Raw genomic sequence first — 21197 nt, forward strand, 5'->3', positions numbered from 1 at the left:
TAAACGAAATGTACATCTGTATATCGTCAGCATATATGTGATATTTACAATTTTTGATATGAGTTATTATGTCGGCACAGTACAGCGCAAAAATTATGGGTCCTAAGATCGATCCTTGTGGTACGCCTCTACTTACCGAACAACAGTCCGATCGGTTTCTGGACCCATCATCATTGATGATTTCAACTATCTGTTTCCTATGTTGTAGGTAACTAGCGAACCATTTTACAGTTTTAGCGTTAAATGCGTAGTATTTTAATTTAGCCAGAAACAGTTGCCTGTTGATTGTATCAAACGCTCGAGAAAAATCCAGCAGTACAAGAATTGTGCCTTCTCCAACGTCCTGAGCGCACAATATATTGTCTACAACATCCAGCAACGCCGTAGTCGTGCTGTGATATTTCCTAAAACCAGATTGCTTCTCTGGTAAAATTTTATTAGTGTCTAAAAATTTTGTTAATTGATTACATACAATCCTCTCTAAAACTTTTGATATACAAGGCAGTATACTAACAGGTCGTAGATCTTTAATTTCATTTACGTTTTCCTTTTTGGGGATCGGTCTCACCAAAGCTATCTGCCACATCTCAGGAAATGTATTTGTTAAAATCGATTTATTAACAATTCCGGTTATGGTGGTCAACGTACTAGGTAACGTTAACAATACCATATCCAGAGAGATCTCGTCAATGCCAGTTGCATTTGACTTTAAGGAGTGAATTATTTTTGAAATTTCTAATTCACTCGCAGGCTGTAAACTAAATTCCACTGAACAGCCTTTACGAGACTCATAAAAATTAATAGTTTCAATTGGGACACAGTTCACGCCCGGCACATCGAGAAAATTTGTGTTAATTATTTGAGGGTCTTTAAGATGTTCAGGCACACCATGATTATATTTCTGCTTTATATTAATTACTTTTTTTAGATGTTTCCATAATACTTTAGAGTTTTTAAAATTAGAATTAATATGAAAATTAAAATAAGCAGACTTTTCTCTAGATATAGCTTGTGCAACCTCTGATTTTAGATTTTTATAGTAATCTATATGTACATCCGAGTTTGACTGCCTTGCCCTACTGTGAGCCTCATCCCTACGACGCATCAGCAATTTAATGTTATAAGTAATCCAAGGATAATAATTTTCTTTGAACGAAGCGGTCTTATATGGAGCGACCTCGTCAAATACCCATAGCATATCCGCGGTGAACACAGCCACCATGGTATTTATATCATCAAACTCCAAGACTCTTTTCCAATCAATTAGATCTGTTTTGGTTGCCAACTGTTCCGTATCTATATTTTTTAATGGTCGGTACCTAATTTTGGTCTTCGGTGTTTTATATTTGACAATATTTAATTCGCCAAATACGAATGCATGTCCGCCGAACCCCGCCACGCATTCCACGTTAACACAGTCCATCCTTACATTAATAATGAGTATAATCTTGCGATTCCAAGTAGTAATTTGTACCTTGACAACATAAGCTTTACAGTGGATCAAGTTTACAATGTTTTAAAAATTCTTGACATAAATAAAGGCCCAGGTGCAGATGGCGTTCCATCGGTGTTTGTCCGGAACTGCGCTGGTTCACTGGCTTTACCACTTACATTAATTTTTAATAAATCTCTTGCTACTGGTACATATCCAACATTGTGGAAAGAGGCTCTTGTGCTGCCCTTATTTAAAGCAGGTGATAGAGAAGAAGCCAAAAACTATCGACCCATTTCCATTGTTTCGGTTTTTGCAAAAGTATTTGAGTTGCTTATTTATCCCGTTGTTTCATGGCACTTTAAGCAATTCGTGGCTCTAGAACAGCATGGGTTTGTGAAAGCTCGATCGACGGTCACTAATCTCGTTTCCTTTGTTGAAGACATTACTGAAATTCTTGATAGTGGTAATTCCGTTGACACAATTTATACAGACTTCAGTAAGGCCTTTGACAAAGTTAATCACGGTATCTTGATCAAAAAGCTTGAGGTGATAGGTGTGGCGGGTCCATTGCTGGATTGGCTAAAGTCATATCTTACTATGCGATCTTCTACGGTCGTCGTTGATGGTTATGCATCTGACCCGTTTTATGCTGTTTCAGGAGTACCCCGGGGCTCACATCTTGGGCCCTTGCTGTTTAACATATTCATCAACGATGTCAGTAGTTGCATTAAATATTCAAAATATTATCTGTTTGCTGATGATCTTAAAATATTTCGACAAGTTACCTCAGATTTTGATGCTGAATTACTCCAAGCGGATTTGAATAGCTTGATTTTATGGTGTCGTGATAACGGGATGGTTTTGAACATTGATAAATGTCGCGTTATAAGATATTCTAGGAAAAAAACATCAATCTCGAGAACGTATTTTATTGGTAGTAGTGCACTGTCGGAAGTCTCTTACATACGTGATCTAGGAGTTACACTTGATAGTAAACTCCGTTTCAATATTCATGTTGATAACATTGTCAGCAGTAGTTTTAAGGCACTTGGTTTCCTCTTGCGTAATTGTAAGCAATTCAGGGATTCTCACACTAAAATAATTATTTATTCGGCCTTGGTACGAAGTATTTTGGAATACTGCAGCGTTGTTTGGAATCCCCACTTTAATGTTTATTCGCAGAGAATAGAAAGAATCCAAAAAACATTTATTTGGCACCTCTCATACGAAAATAGGGTACTTAAAGATCTTAGACATTATGAGGATAAGCTTGAGTACTTTCAACTCCAGTCACTTTCGGGTCGGAGACGACTTCTCGATCTTACATTCTTGCACAAATTAATGAATGGCGCCATCGACTGTCCCAACTTACTAGCTCAATTAAATATTCGTGCCCAAACTAGAACTATAAGACCGTCAGCTTTTACACCTTTCGTGGAAAAACGTACACGCTCACGTCAGGGCCGATATTCTCCGATTAATAGGTTAATGTTGAGTTACAACTCCGTTTATAAATCAATTCAGCGGAATGGTTTTCGTGCATCAACTCAGTGATCAACAAAAAAACACAAAAGCGGATATCGATATTTTTTCAGACAATCTTTTTAAATTTAAGTACAATTTGTTAAATTTTTATAATTTTAATGATTCTTGATTATGATGTTTGTATTGTGGTTCCTTTATGCTATATGATTAAGTATGATGATGATTTTTATTGTTATTATCTATTATGTGTGTGAATGAATGTTGATTTAATTAATAGTAATATTGTGATTAATAATTAATGTCCTTGGAATTCCTTATAAATTTTTCAATATTTTGTGATAAATTTTAATGTTAAATTTAATTGTTTTATATTTTTTATGATTTTTATAGTCGATTTTTTTCTGTGATTGAATTTGATATGAATTTGTTACATATAACTTTATTTGTATATTGTGCGTCTGTTTTCTTTTTGCGAATTGTGTGTAACACCTATAATTAAGGCAACACTTATACTTAATATTGTAAAAATTTATTCTTTTTTGTTCTTGTTAGTGTATGTCTTGTTGGTGTTAATGTTAAATAAATAAATAAATAACATTTTTTACAATTTTTGTCTGTCTGTCTATCTGTTTGTTTTTTTCCGGCTAATCTCTAAAATTGCTGAACCGATTTTTAAGTGACTTTCACTGGCAGATAGCTGACATAATAAGGAGTAGCTTAGGCTACTTTTTTTTTATAAAATTATTTATTTTATAACTCTACGAACTGTACAATAAATTTTTTGTTAAATTTCACGCGGACGAAGTCGCGAGCGCAGGTAGTTAATTATATAATAATCGTTACACATCTATCGGTTAAACGCTGTATGTACTGTATAGACCGACCAACCAGTTTATTTAATTCAGTTATATTTTTTATTTCAATTTGAGATTTAGTGTGCATTTTAATAATAAAAAAAATTTTAGGTGTCTTTTTATGTTTTATTTTTATTTTGTCAAAGATTCCCGTAAAGCTAAGGCAAGTTCTTTTATAAGATGTGGCTGTGGATGTGGATTATATAGCTTAATTTTCTTTTACAGTACAAGGTATTGTATTTCGGTAACAGTAACAATGCACTTCGCCCATGACTATTAAAAACGTCGGATGTGAAAAACAGCAACTTTACAGGAGAGCGATTCAAAGTGTAAAAGGCGTGTATCTATTTACTCATTTTAAGCAGGATTATGAAATTTTAGAGTAATGCTATACAGGCTATTTATATTTTGGATAATATTATTACTAGCCGGTATTTAATGTGTTAATATGAGAAAAGTCACTTGTTACATTTTTAACGGGTTAAGACTAATACTGATTTGTCAGAAGTACCACAACCGACATTGTTGCTTGTACGAAATTGATGATTGCTTGTCGGAAATGCCATGTACGTCATTGTTCATTGTTAGTATTTATAACAAATGTATGTCGTATGTAAATATTACTAAAAAACAAACACCAAAAATTTAAAAAAGTGAATATATTTATTGAGAAATAACAAAGAAAAGTTTGTTGAATAAAGGCAATCGTCAAAATAAATACAAAATGTTTCTTTTGACTTAAATAACTCAACCACCCTCTCACCCTAGCCCTCTTCCCGAGGGTGTCGTAAGAGGCGACTAAGGGATAACACAGTTCCACTACTACCTTGGAACTAACAAAGCCGACCGATGGCGGGATAACCATCCAACTGCTGGCTTTGAAATACACAGGCCGAAGATGGGCAGCAGCGTCTTCGGTGCGACAAAGCCAGGCCTGCGGTCACCAACTCCCTGCCCAGCGTGGTGACTATGGGCAAAACACACGAGTTCACGCCATTTTTGGCGTGAACTTATGGAAGCCTATGTCCAGCAGTGGACTGTGATCGGCTGAAATGATAAAATAACTCAGCAAATAATTACAGCTTTTATTTTTTTTAAACTAATATTCAGATTAACTAAATCAAATCAATCTTCTTATTGACAATCAACAATTGGTGGCATAACTAAAATCTACTAAACAAAACACAAAATCTTCTATAATCATTATCTGGATTTAATAAGACACTTGGGTATTAATCAAAGATTTGGTTAAATCTAAGACTATATATATAAATATGTAATAGATAATGTAATAATATGTTTTAGATTAATCAATGAAAATCAGTCTTCTTCACCCAAGAAGATTCCTTCCGATACATTATAGAATTCTAATAAAAATTGTGATATCTTTTGGGGATTAGTCACTTGAATGCGTCCTAAAATTATATTCATATTAAATTATGTCAAAACTGTGTCATAACTGTTACATATTTCATATGTGTCCGGTGTAATTAATATAATTCAAAGCAAGGACTTAAAATCCAATATTTCTGGAGTTGTCATCACTTTAACTTCATAAGGTTCACCTTCAGCTTTGGCCCAGCGAACGAGGAAGCACCATTCCTCTGGTATATAATATAGCATCTTGCGTTCACTACGCGCTCGATGGTTGAATGCACACTATCCCCTTCATTTTGAGTATGACCCTTCTCCATGAAACAGTGAGTAATCGTGACTCTAAATTCTTTTACTGCAAGCAAGTATAGAGAAAAAACCTTCCTTCCGTTCCTGTTCTGACCCGGGCTTATAGTCGGACCAAAATTTCTGCCTAGACTATATGCGTTTTCTTATATATATATATATATATATATATTGATAAAGTCAACCTAAAACTTCATTTGTACAACGTTTAGCAATAGCTTCGTGGCACATAAAACATGTAGCTATTTTGTTAGACAAATTATAGAACGTAAAGTTTAAGGTAGACAATTTCATTTGGTAGTAAAACACGCTTACTTGCTTTATATGTGGTGTTATCAAAACTTTTTCAAAATCAAAAGTAGCTGCTAATACTTCTTCATTCGACTTAGCTTCATCTTTATCTACTGTTAACTTTTCATTTGTAGGTAATTCTTTACTTTCGTATATGTGTGACAAGTATCATAGAGATCTTTTTTTAGGCTTATGAAAGCCATTATTAAAATTTGCGTTAAGTATATTCCTATTTATTTGCTTTGTCACTATATTTTTTTTTAGAATCAAACCATTCCGTGTATATGCTATACATTCGAGAAGCACTATCCACACCTTCTAAATATAGTTTCTTTGAATTTTTGCTGACACAATATGATACTATCAATGAAAACGATTTGACATCATCACACACACCTCTCGGCATCTCTTTATCTATAATTCAGTTCTTGCGCTAATATTTGCCACGTTGATCTACTAAAACTGAAATTCGTTCTTCAAATTTTTTCCATTATGTAGTGAGATGATGCGCTTACCTGCAGATATTGTAGTTAAAAACATTACACACTATAACTTTTTATGGTCTGGATGGAAATAGTAAAATTTTATGACTATACTTAGTATTTATTGAGGTAGGGCACAGCAAGAAATATCCTGCTCAAAATATGGAGCAGCCCGACTGGGGTAGTACCTCGACCTTACAGAGGTCAAAGCTAAATAACGCTGCTTTCAAGCAGTTTTGTGTTCCTGTTAGTGAGTAGGTTGCAGACGTCTTTAAGCTACGGTAATCGCTTACCACCAAGTGAGCCTTACGCTTGTTGGGTGATCTAGTTACCTATATATAAAAAAAAATTGAGTTCACTCATCTTGAAAAGTTCTCGGTATTAGAAACTCAATAGGAAATAATAATAAAAAAAAACAACAGTTAAAATTAACTATTTTATATGTTTGGGTGTTATATTTGGTATAAGACATTTTAAGTCATTTGCATAACCTTAAAGAACTTCAAATGTAATATATCCGACATTTAATTAATTTAAAAAAAAACGTTAAAAACGTCGGACATGGTACTACCGACATTGAACCCATTCGATAAACCGATAAACAACGTCAGATGTGGTACTAATGACATTTAACTCATGTTAAAAACCGATTAACAACGTCGGATATGGTACTAACGACATTTAACTCCTTTCAAAAACCGGTTAACAAAGTTGAATGAGGTACATCCTACAATTTTATATTACTTACTGTAAATGGCTCGTGTAATTTCTATTATCTATTATTAAATTTGCAATAGTATTAAACTATGAACTTAATTGTTAGAAATCGTAAAAGTAATATAATAAGTCAAAATTAATACCTGTTTCTCACTAGGTTTTGCTTTGCTGGAAATGTTTTCATCGGCATTTTTAATTCTATTACTATGTTTATCTTTACAACGTCCAGTAGTTAGTCCGATTATACGTGCTTATCTACTAGATATTGTGAACGTTGTCATAAAGTAAAGGATTAACAATAAAATGTCCTAAAAACGAGTGTCAAAGCAACATCAGTTAATTCCGCTAACATAGTCTGAAGTGGGAGATCGTGCGCATTCACGCGCTCCTGCGCACCGCTAACAACGTTGGGAGTTATTATCTGACATTGTTAGCGAGCTAGCCAGGTAATATCCGACATTTTTAAATTAGGTAATTCAAGAAACTATGCATAAAATAAAAAATTTCTCTTCAGCTGATGATAGACTTGGTCATTTGGGAACGTTTTATGAAATAAATAAAAAAATGCGATTTTGCAGTTCCGACTATGTTAATAGTCACTAGCGACTTTATTGTACACCAAAACAGAAATAATACATATCAGATTGATTTTAACAAAGTAGGTACCAAAAGGTGCAAAGGGAGGCCTTATCGCTGAAAAGCGATTACTTCAGGCAACCTAGGCGCAGAGGAGATGGTATTGTGTCGGTGTAGGTTACGAATTGTGACATAAACGTTTGAATATATTTTCTAAATACCAGTGTCTTTGTTGGCTCAGTTATAGTGATGATAGAAAAAAAATAATTCAATTTTCTTAAGTATAGTATACAAAATTTTTTGCATAGTTATCATTTACTTTTCTAAATTACATAAATAAGAAATACAGGTATATTATTATGATTTTCAAATTGTAGTAAATATAGACAAATTAAATAAAATAAAAAATTGTTTGTAACAACAATGTAATGGCTACGGTACTAAAGAATGTAGCCACTCCCTCTCTTCCCGTGGGTGTCGTAAGAGGCGACTAAGGGATAACACAGTTCCACTACCACATTGGAACTTAAAAAGCCGACCGGTGGTGGGATAACCATTCAACTGCTAGCTTTGAAATACACAGGCCGAAGACGGGCAGCAGCGTCTTCGGTGCGACAAAGCCAGCACTGCGGTCACCAACCCGCCTGCCCAGCGTGGTGACTATGGGCAAAACACATGAGTTCACGCTATTTTTGGCGTAAACTTATGGAGGCCTATGTCCAGCAGTGGACTGTGATAGGCTGTAATGATGATGATAATGATGAACAATGTAATAACAAAAACATACTATCTATATGAATATTCTTATTTCATGCTAGGAAGGTAAAAAAAATGTTAATAATTGTTTAAAAATTATCATATCATAAATTATATTGAAAAATTGTTTTTACATTAGAATAAAAAAAAATAGTAATTGAGTTTATAATTCACTTTGATTAACTTTTAGTTAAATTATTATAATTTTTTGAAAATTATACATATTTATTTATTTATACTTTGTTGCATACTTACACTACTAACTTTTATGCACAGTAAAGCATGTTTCTTCTTCTTGTTCTACAATATGAACATTAAAAGGAAGAGAAAAAACATACTGAATAAAGTGCAAAGGCGGTCTTATCACTGACAGTGATTTCTTATTTAATTTACTTATTTTATGTAATTTTAAGTAGGTACTTACGTTACTTTGACGCTAATATTACTAAAAATACCTTTATTTACTCAAAATTTATATTTAACAAGTCATTATAATTAACAATGCTAAACGAAATAGGTAGATAATGTATGACATAGTTAATGTTTTTATATGTGTTTTCTTTCAATTTTGTGTCAACAAACTACTACCGAAAATTACAAGTTTAGAATGGTAATTTATGATTAACATATGTGATATATGTCCCAAGAAAACAGACAAAAGTGAATAACACATACGTTTTTTAACCGACTTCCAAAAAAGGACGAGGTTCTCAATTCGACTGAATTTTTTTTTTATGTAGTTACATCAGAACTTTTGACCGGGTGGGCCGATTTCGACAATTTTTTTTAATCGAAAGGTGGTGTGTGTCAATTGGTCCCATTTCAATTTATTTGAGATCTAACAACTACTTTTCGAGTTATATCTAATAATGCGTTTTTACTTGACGCTTTTTTCGTCGACCTACGTTGTATTATACCGCATAACTTTCTACTGGATGTACCGATTTTGATAATTCTTTTTTTGTTGGAAAGGGGATATTCCTAGTTTAGTACCGTGATAAGGAAACCAGGATCTGATGATGGGATCCCAGAGAAATCGAGGGAAACTCTCGAAAATCTGCAATAACTTTTTACTGGGTGTACCGGTTTTGATAATTTTTAATTTAATCGAAAGCTGATGTTTATCATGTGGTCACATATAAATTTTATCAAGATCTGATAACTACTTTTTGAGTAATCTTTGATAACGCGTACTTACTTGACTATTTTTTCGTCGATCTACGTTGTATTACTCGTCGATGAAATTGAAGTCGGTTTTTTTTTTCGTTTGTGAGCAAACACAATTATTCTTTTCATCTAACCATTATATACATTTAAAAAAAACTATATTGAACACCAATTCAAAGTTGTTAAAGTACTTATATAATTCTCGTTGTTATTTAAATAATATTTAAACTTATATAAACTATTTTTGCTAATTTTAGTTGAGATCTTCGACTTTCACAGGTAGAAAGTACGGATGTCCATGTTCAAGCAATAATAAAACTTTACATTAAAGAGAAAAAGGGTCGGAAGAAAGTTTGAAAAAGGTAATTCTAAGAAATGTAAGTATTAAAGATAAGTTTTTTTTTTTTTAATTTATATTAGAAATAACAAAAATGTATGGTAGACTTTTTATAATTACTCTTTTAACAGTAAAAAAACAACGAAAGACATTTATTTCGCTTCATCAATTGCAATGTTGTTCTATTTTAATACCTATTAGGTAAAACAATTTTCATTCGATTAACATGTACTTTTTATCTTATTGATAGGTATTGACTGAGTTATCGATGCAAAAGTGAAACAGTCATCAATGCGAAGAGTCGACAGTAGTGCAGCATTGTTGCTCGTCAAAACAGTAATCGGATCATGGGTATTTCATTTTATATAAAATTTCCTCTTTTAAATCTTCCCGTAAATATAACACATAACTAAGGGTTGTGGGTTCGATTCCCGCCTGAGTCTAGGTATATTATTTGTATTTATTTATATGTGTATCTATTATTTCTATGTATCGTATTCAGCCTGTAATGTATCACTGCTGGGTATAGGCCTCTTTTTCCATGTAGGACAGGGATTGGAGCGTAATCCACCACGCTGCTCCAATGTGAAAAATGGATATATTCCCTACTATGAGTAACGATCGCTATCAGGTGTACTTGATAACAACCGGGACCGACGGCTTAACGTGCTCTCCGAAGCACGGTGGGGAGACACACAAGGACAGACATGCAAACCGAAGGCAATATTAGTACAAATACAAATATGCATCCCAAGAAGGAATAGAACCCACAAACCGTTGGTGTTTCAGACGACTACTCGCACCACTACATCAGAACGGTTGTCAATACGTATATTTATTGAAATAAAAACCATGTCAGTCAGCTGTTACCTATAACACAAGCGTTAAGTTGCTTACTTTAGGAACAGATGTCCGTGCGTGCGTGCGTGCGTGCGTGTGTATGTGTATATGTGTGTGTGTGTGTGTATGTGTGTGTCAAAGCTGTTTATTTATATAAAACCGTTGTCATTAACTCATCACGAAATCTCAAAAAGTGCTGGACGCATAAAGATTAAATTCAGCAGGGAGGTAATTTTTAGTTAGATTATAGAATAGACCTCCGCTTAGAACGGATTTTTCAATAGGGCCGGATTAATATGGTGTAAGGGCTCTCACAGGTTTGTACGAAAGTCACTTTTTGGAAAACAAACTTGAAATTTGACAGAAAGATATTTAGTAGACGCCTAAATAGATTTCGCGACTAGGAGATCATTAAAAAAGTCCAGGGCTTATAATTTTACAGAGACAACCAAAGGGCTTTTTTTACGCTTGTAACATCCCACTGCTGGGCATAGGCCTCTTTCTCTACGTAGTAAAAATATTGGAGCTTAATCCACCATCCTACTCCACTATGAGTTATGCGCTGTCATATTGGAAGTAAAAATTTTAGAAGCATGAAATTTTTAGCCACTTGATTGCGTATATCATAAATAAGTATTCAAACGTTTGCGAAAACTTTGTGTGGTAATAGGTATAATTATGTTGTGTCCTATATTGCTATAATTTCATTACTATACACGACTTTAGCCCCTCTATGTAAATATTATCAACTTCTACACGAGCGAAGGCGTGAGCAACTTGTTAGTAAGAAATAAAGACAATGACATCAGCTACAATAATTCGAAATTTAAATTATACGCCAACGATCTGAAACTATCTATAGACGGTCTATAGTACCGTATGCATGGATATGTCCGTGTAAACATTAGAAAACAATAAAAGTAAATATCTATAAAATATAAAATAATGACGTAATAAAACGAAATGATAATACTTATGCTTATATACAGCCTCTTTAGAGCATACTGCACCTCGTTGTATACGCGTAGTTTGTAGGCTGACTATACAAAAAAAAGATGCAGTGACCTCCGCGTCTTCTACAATAATGTATTCAGTATATTGTTGGGGCTACCCCGATGCTGCAGCGCCCCAGTTATTTTTGTAGATGCAAGAACCGACTGCTTTCACATCACCATGCGTAAGCGATGCGCATCTTTTGTGCGTAGAGTAAGGGGCAGCCCAAACAGTGTGCTGAAGATGATCGCGGAGCGTTTTGACTGCTTCTACCTCCGGCATTGCTACGATAGACACCTTACGACACAAATGCCGAAGCGAAAGCTTTAAATATTGATAATGTTATTAACTTATTATTCATATTTGGCATTGTGTTGTTGTAATTAGTTGTTTTAGTTTTAATATAATGAAATTATTGTTGAAATTATTATTTATTTGTATTTGGTATTATTTATTATTATTGTTTTTATTATTGTACTATTGTGTTGAAAATTGCCGTTACATTCATTAATTTTTTAGTTTTATTTGTGAATATTGTAAGAAAAACTGTTTTATGGGTCATTTGTTACTTGAAATAAAGAATTATTATTATTATATAACTTATCTACCTTTATCGCACAATAAAAAGCGCGAAAAAACGCGAAAGTGTAACGAAACTTGTTAGGAGTGGGTTTTAAAATTTTAATTGGAATTCAAATATATGTATAAGTTGTATTATTGAGGATTTTCGTAATTAAGCACAAATTGTTTCTCTGAATTTATTTAACACACTTAATTTTACAATGTTACGAAAAACTATGACAATTACACTTTTATCTCACCTGAAAATATAAAGAAACGACATTAAAGTTCACTAATATCGCCTCCTCGACTATATCCTTTCATTTATCTTTCTACAAGTTTTTTATAACAATAAAATCATATTAAAATAATTTGCACATCATCCTCAATTGAAATGCGTGTCACTCCGATACGGCCTCTACTCACTTCTAGAGACAACCTAATACACGCGCGAAGCGCGGCAAATTCAATTTAATGAAATGTCACTTCATTACATATACATGTATGAAATTCAAACATAGTTATATGTTATATACCTATATATATATATTATAATGTAGCAACGTTTAAAAAAAAACAAATTCGACCTTATACAACTCAAATAACAAACAAAAAAAAATTAAGCGACCCGTAAATCACATTCCACAATGTAAAATGCATTTTAAACAGTTATTTTTTTCAGAGACGTGTTATATGAATAACAGTATTTAGTTCGTGTTGTGCATACAGAGAGAGAAAAAAAAACTTCTAGCCTCTTCTTCAGACCTTTTAATCATTACGTTAAATCTTAATCCTACTCAATGATTTCGTAGGGACAATATTTGTTGTAATAATTATTAGTATTTAATAATGTATACATTTTATTAAATAAATTTATAAGGGCAAAAACGGGAGCCTATTACTAAGACTTCGCTGTCTGTTCGTCTACGTCTGTCTGTCATCAGGCTGTATCTTAAGAACCGCGATAGCTAGACACTTGAAATTTTTACAAATTATGTAATTCTGTTGCCGCTATAACAATAAATACTAAAAATAAAATAGATTAGATATTTAAGGGCTCTTATACAAAAAACGCCATTTTTGCATATTTTTGCTCGATATCAATAAATGGTAACAGGCAGGCACTTGAAATATTCACAAAATAATTAGTTGTATATTTAATTTAATAATTAATAACAAAATTAAAATTGAAAAATGGGGAGAGGGGGGCTCTCATACAGGAAAAGTGACTTTTTTGCCGCTTTTTGCCTGATATTCAAATTAATGTACCTACTGTTGTTTACCTAGTCAATAGTACGGAACCCTTTCGATTCGATGCCGCGTTGGCGCAACGGTTACAGCCATGGATTGTATCTGTTGCGCTGGCGGTTGCGGGTTCGATCCCCGCACATGACAAACATTTGTATTGGCCATACAGGTATTTGCCGTGGTCTGGGTGTTTGTGCAGTCCTAGTGGGTCTCCCCACCGTGCCTCGGAGAGCACGTTAAGCCGTCGGTCCCGGTTGTTATCGTGTACACTTGATAGCGATCGTTACTCATAGTAGGGAATATATCCGCCAACCCGCATTGGAGCAGCGTGGTGAATTAAGCTCTGATCCTTCTCCTACATGGGGGAAGAGGCCTATGCGTAGTAGTGGGATATTACAGGCTGAAGCGTACTAGCGCTTATCATTTATTATTACTTCTATTCATTATATTTATGTTTTTATGTAAAAACTATCTGCGATATGTATGATGCCCCGAATAACCGTGTTTCTTTCTTTCTTCTTATGTCTAACTAGCGACCCGCCCCGGCTTCGCACGGGTGCAATGAATGTCTTTATTTATAGTATGAAGCTAGCTTATAACATGGTTATTAACATAATAACAACATTCAATTATGCGTCGTTAGATTACACGTTGTTACAGAATGCGTTGAAGAAATAAAGGTTCACTGCTCGTTCCCCGTAGGTGATAGCATGATAATTTGTAGTCTATATGTTGACCCGACTTCTTAATAATATTCGTGCCAAATTTAAAGTAAATCCATGCAGTACTTTTTGAGTTTATCCAGGACATACGTACAGACAAACAGACAAACAGAAAAAATTGTAAAAACTATATTTTTGGCTTCGGTATCGATTAAAGATCACACCCTAAGTATTCTTTTAAAAAATATTCAATGTACAGTTTTGACTTTCCTACCATTTTATTATATGTATATAGATAATGTTTATAATAACCAGAATTCAATTCTTGAGTTAAAAAATCCGATATGTTCTAACAAGAATTGGTCCGATTGGAATGAAACAACAAAAATAACCTATGAAATAAAACAAGTTCCTGCTATAATAGACAACACGAGAGATAATTAAAATACATGCATAATTAACATTTTACACAAACATGATATAAGCTCATATCTAACAAAAGACTTTTTCGTGAGAAAAGGTCTCATATCTTAGATTATAGAAACTTTTGTGAATTAAATTAATAATATTGATTTTTTTAAAGGTACAATGAAAAATATCGAGGTTTCGTGTAATTACGAAGTAGTGAGAGGTATTGAAAATTCAGATGAAACAGATACTGGCACTGACCAGCCAGGGCTGTCACTGTGGAATTTATCTAGACAGGTAGTTCAAGAAATTTTTAGTTTTAAACTGGCTTCTAAAGAAGGGGAGGTTCTCAGTGTTACTGTATTTTTTTAAATTGTTACCTCAGAAATTTTTACTTACTATATTAATATATTATTTCGATGATTCTTTTTAATCGAAAAGTTGGGCATTTCATATGGACCCATTTTAATTTTATCGAGAATTGATGGGTACTTTTTGAGTTATCTCTAAAAATTCGTATTTTCTTGACTGATTCGACTGTCGTATTATACCTAACTTTTTGGAGTTTACTCCTTATGAATCAATTTTCATATAAGGCCCCCGGTATGAAAAAAATATGAGGATTAAAAGCTACTAAACGAATGACGTCGTTACGTTTCTCGTAACGCCATCTACCGGAAAGATCGTCGTCTATCGAAACACGGGTCGATATCGGGTTCCGATAGATAACGACGTTTTCTAATAACGCCATCGATCGATCAACAGATGGCGTTATTTGATTCATTTATTTACTATTGTATTAATCTTTTTCTTAGACTAGTAAGCCTATTAAGGGCTATTTAGCCGGTTGGTCTACAGAAGTAAGCTCCAGTTATGCGGTGGAGCTGTCACACGCACTTTAATTACGCAATTTAATTGGGTGTACTTTGTTGGGGTAATTGAACAAAAAATTCAGTAAATAAGAAAAGATTAAAATATAATATCAAAATGGTTAATAAACTAGCGCCATCTATCGCTATTAGAAAACAATTTATTAGTCTTTCGACGTTGTTCATTTAGTCTTATTTTAGTCTATCGACGACGTTTTCTCGTTTTTTGATAGATGGCGTTGGAGAAACATATTATTTATTATTTGGTTCTGTAATTTAAAATAATAAATACACGATATTATTACGATTTTATTCATCGCCGTAGGCGCCCGCTGCCGTAACTCGTAAGCCGCTGTTGCGCGGGGGGACAATTGGACACTGCGCATCATGTAATGTACCGCGCATTGCATGACCGTTTTATTGTTTTTTCATCTATACGATGCCGCGCGGTTCATTCGCGCGGTCGGCTCCCTATATAGCAGACGTCGACGAAATTGAAACACAACAATTGCATCACAAAGATAATAATTAACGCCCAACGGAGTAGGCACGGATTGGCTAGTATTTCAATAAAAAGAAAACGTTTGAGCATATGGAATTAAAATGTTATTATTAATAAACTGTGTTACTTTGCTGTGTTGTTACGGTAGTAAAGAATATAGCCACCGTCTCTCTTCCCGTGGGTGTCCTAAGAGGCGACTAGGGGATAACATAGTTCCACTACCACCTTGGAACTTAAAAAGTCGACCGAAGGCCGACCATCCAACTGCTGGCTTTGAAATACACAAGCCGAAGATGGGCAGCAGCGTCTTCGGTGCGACAAACCCAGTCCTACGGTCACCAGCCCGCCTGCCCAGCGTGGCAAAACACATGAGTTCACGCCTTTTTTGGCGTGAACTTGTGGAGGCCTATGTCCAGCAGTAGACTGCGATAGGCTGAAGTGACGTTTTACTTTGAAAATCATTCTTATTGTGTTGGTAATAAATTTTAGAGCAATATTCAAGAACTATTTATTTGTTTGAATTCTGAATATAGTTTATTTTTTAAATTTGTGTAACAAAACCTACATTATAATGGACTATGTAGTTGTGGACCTCGTATAAGTTTTGAATTTTTTAGGTGTTAATATCTAGTACAATGTGGACTTTGTACTTTATTTATGGACTTCAATTAGGCGCTCCTACAGTATTTATACCACAACTGCAAAAAGAAGCAAATTCATCCTCGATTATTGGCGATGATCTTGATTCTTGGTTATGTAAGTCAATGTTCTAAATACATTTACAGGTAGTATTTATTTATTTGAAGAACGGTACAGAAACAATTACAGAATAACAGCGTAGCATAAAACAGAAAAAATAGATACAAATTGTTCCCTCTATGTCTCACTAAGAACATAGGGATAAGATTTACAGCAAGGACAGTAATGATGATTAGTTATTACTATTAATAGTCTAGAGCTAATGAAAACACTAAGGCAACTAATTGATCTAAGTAAATAACTTCCTAACTTTAGTTTTAAAAAGATGTACTTTGAAAACTTACACTGAAATATTTACAACAGTATAACATCCTAGTCTGGCCCGAGAAATATTTAGCGATAAATATTTAAATATATATATATATAATGAAAACTGGGCATAAGTCTCTTTATTGTAGTGCGGGTTGGCGAATATATGAACTACTATAAATAACAACCGCCATCCGATGTCTATGATAACAACGATGACCGACATTTTACGTGATCTCCGAAGAACAGTGGTGAGACCCACAAAGGACAGACACCCAAACCGGAAAATTATTTCCTACAAATACAAATATCCAAAATGCAATCCACCCATCTATCAATCTATCCATCCATCCTTAAGAGTTCACTGCTGGATATAAGCCTCCCCTAATGTCGCCACTCCGTCCGGTTTTGCGCTCTCTGAATCTAGATGCTTTCCGCTGTTTTCTACAATCTACAATATAAAACTATTATTTATCTAAACAGTATTATATCAATTAGTATTTTCCCGTATCTAATCATTAATCTCTCTTAGTTCGGATTTTCATGTGCCTTTTCTATTACTTAATAACTATAACGTTAATTTAAAATATGAATTACTCGAAGAAGGATAGTCCAAAAATTACAAATTGGTTTTTATTATTGGTTCCGTAAAAGTCTTATTATTGAGTCGAAGCCTTCCACCTTTATAAAAGAGAAGGTCTGTAGTTAGATGTTCTGCGTTGATAATAATCGAAACACGAGTTTGGGGATAAATTAGAATTAGCTTAGGGATATATTAGAGTTTAATCTGAAACGCGAACGTCTCTTCCTTTCTTCTTCCGTCCTTCCTGCTTAATAACTCATCTTTACTAGCCCTGAACATTTTTAACGATTTCTTCTTTTTTAAATTATTACTTGGTAATATTTCTTGTTTAATATAGCTAAACATTTCTTTTTTATTTTCAGCTTCTATGTTCTCAGTTGGTGCCTTACCTTGGGCAGTTATATTACCAATTGTCGGATATAAAGTTGGTCGAAAGAAAACATACATTTTAATTTGTTTTATTGGATTTATCGGAGCCATAACTATTTATTTTAGCCAAACTGTTACACAAATTCTTATTGGCGAATTTGTTATGAGCATAATACTAGGTGCTCATAATACTATCTCACCTTTTATAATCGCTGAATATTCCTCATTAAAATATCGTGGCTTGTTTTTGACAATTAAATCAGCATCTGGACTTTGGGGTATATGGGTCGCAAATGCCATCGGAACATACTGGCATTGGAAAAATATATATTTACTAATATTTTTGTGCAACGTTTATACGTTGACCGTTTTTGTTTGGCCCGAATCACCTTACTGGTTAGCTAAGCAGAGACGTTTTACAGAATGCGCAAAAACTTTTAGATCATTAAAGGGAATTTCTGAAGAGGCCAAAAAAGAACTCGAACATATAATTGGTAACTTTGAATTCAATGAATATAATGTGGAAAATTCCGACTCAAAATCATGTAAAAGCTTCTTCAGTTTGGTGTTTAAATTATTAACAAACAAGACTTATTATTGTCCGTTACTTCTTTCTGTATTATTAATCATGCAATATCACATGATGGGAAAGTTAATTTATAGTATATACGCTATACAAATTTTAAAGAAAATTACAAAAAATGATGCTGTGGCTTACAAAAGTATGTTGATTCTAGATGGTGTAACTGTTTTTAGTGTGTATTGCGGCTGTATTGTGTCAAGATTTTGCAAAAGAAGAAAAATGTTATTCACAACTTCATTTTTAACTGTTACGTTTCTTTATATCTTTTCTTTATACTTATTTTTAATTCATGAAAAAATCGTATCAGAAAATAGCATAATTTCAATAGCGCTGTTGGCTTTTTTTTCTATTACGGTAAGCAGTGGTCCGATGATATTATTAACATCTATTTATGGAGAACTCGTATCATTTAAATATCACCGATCAAGTACAATGATTTATGGCGTTATTAATACTACAGTAATGGCTGGATCTTTAAAATCCTCACTCTTTCTGTTAAAAGAATTAACTTTATCTGGCTTATTTTTATTTTTTGCAATTATATCTTCAATCACAACTTCTATTTTATACTTATATTTACCAGAGACAAAGAACAAAAGCTCTTATGATATTGAAAACTATTTCAAAAAATATTCTGACCAAAAAACAAAACGAAGGACCATATTGCATTCTGATGTGTAACTACAACTTTTTAGGATTTAGTTTTTATTGAAGTTACGGTAGTGCTTAACCTGTTAATATAAAAATAAAAATCGAGTTATAAACTTTATCTTTTTTTATTATTTTAAGATCCTCTTAAGATATTTACAAAAGTTATTTACGACTATTCTTCAAACATACGACACTTACAAAAATAATTAAATAAATAATCGCTTAGAATAATAGCTTCAAATATTCATTGCAAAAAAGAACTGTTATATTGACAACTTACTCTAGTTTTTAATTAGTTTTTAGATCTATACAAATGAATAAAAATTAGAGTGTCTGTTTGTTATATAAAAATAGCCGCTTTTAACTAAATTCATATTATGTATTATGTATACACGGTACAAATACCAAAATAACATTTTTTACAATTTTTGTCTGTCTGTCTGTCGGTTTGTTCGTTCCGGCTAATCTCTGAAATGGCTGAACCGATTTTGACGGGACTTTCACTGGCAGATAATATGATGTGATAAGGAGTAACTTAAGCTACTTTTAATTTAGAATTTTATTTATTTTATAACTGCAAACTGAACAATAGCTTTTCCACGCGGACGAAGTCACGGGCACAGCTAGTTTATAAAATAAATTTCATTAATTACAGGTATATTTAAAATAGCTATATATCCACCTTAATTTTAAGGCGGTAATGAATAAATTCTACAACTTAGAACAACGTAACTTATATAAAATTGCGATTGATTGCGTATTACTAGTGATTGCGAGTGCAAATTAAATTGATTAGAACATAAAATTAACATCTACATAATTATACAATACAATACAATACAATACAAATACTCTTTATTGTACACTATCAGAGAAAAAAATTTTTACACCGTAAAAGAAAATATAGACATGTAAAAAAGGCGGTCTTATCACTAAAAGAGCGATATCTTCCAGACAACCTCTAGCATGAAAAGGACATGACTAAAGAATTAGACGGCATGGAGGTGTACATACATAATATATACTTAAAATACTTAAATATACGTAATTATATTATTTACATAGATAAAGGTTCTTATTCTGACATTTTTATTTCGTTTTTATAATCGAGTTTGCTCGCAAACGAAAAAAAGAACATACTTCAATATTCATTGACAAGTAGAGCAACGTAGGTAGTCGAAAAATTAATCATTTAAATACCCATCAATAGAGATAAGATAAAAAGTACTTGTCAGATCTCAATCAAATTTAAATGGAACTACATGACAACCACCAATTTTCACTTAAAAAAAGACCCATCAATTCAACACCCGTTTGAAAGTTAGGAGAAAAAAAATTATAGTTTTTTTTTATTTTATTTTATAAAAATTACTTTGTTAAAAACCGAAGTATTAACATATCGAAGTCAAAAACCTGTCAAGAGTGAGATGATGACGGTGATGGTGGTAGCCGTCTTATAAAATGAATATAGACAATTATGGTATGATCGAGCGACACGTACTCGTACAAAGACTAAGTTAATATAGAATCGATTTATTTAATTGATCAACCATTATATGTGTATGTACCATTGCTATCTATGCTCTTTTGTCATTTTGTAGGTAGTTCATTAACACCTTTACAAAAAAAAAAACATTCGGACGGGAATCAATAAAGTTTTTGAAGCCGGCTTGGACTGCCCCATCGGACCTGAATTTTTTCCCTTAACGTAAGTCGATTTTTTTCGTTTTCAAACCAACAAAATTATTTCGAATAATGTCGATAATAAACGACTGGACTATCTATAGATACTAATTAACATTTATTTAAATTCTAATGAAACCGGTTTGTAATGCAATTATTTACATTAAGTGGTGCGACCTAGTCCGAGATCATACGAGTTGGATAGTCGCCGTCGTACCACATAACACATGTTGAGATATCCAACTGAATCGGGGTAATTATTTCATAATTGTATAACATGTTATTTTCTTAAGTTTAAATTTCGTATAATTTATTGAGTATTTTTTTATTTATTAATTTTTTAATTAAAAATAGTTACAAATTTTTGCTTACTTTATTAATCCACCTCGCTGCTCTATAGTGGGCTGGTGGAAATATATCTTACTATAATGATCTATTTGTTGTATATGATAACAAC

General features: G+C 33.1%; 1 protein-coding gene across 1 annotated transcript in view; it reads right to left on the minus strand.

Moving 5' to 3' along the window:
- The window catches only part of LOC123658062 (lachesin-like), a 90895-nt gene that overhangs the window by 47836 nt on the left and 21862 nt on the right, over positions 1 to 21197 (minus strand). The gene's annotated exons all lie outside the window — the stretch shown is intronic.

This window comes from Melitaea cinxia, chromosome 11 (genome assembly GCF_905220565.1).
Source record: "Melitaea cinxia chromosome 11, ilMelCinx1.1, whole genome shotgun sequence".
Taxonomy (NCBI): domain Eukaryota; kingdom Metazoa; phylum Arthropoda; class Insecta; order Lepidoptera; family Nymphalidae; genus Melitaea; species Melitaea cinxia.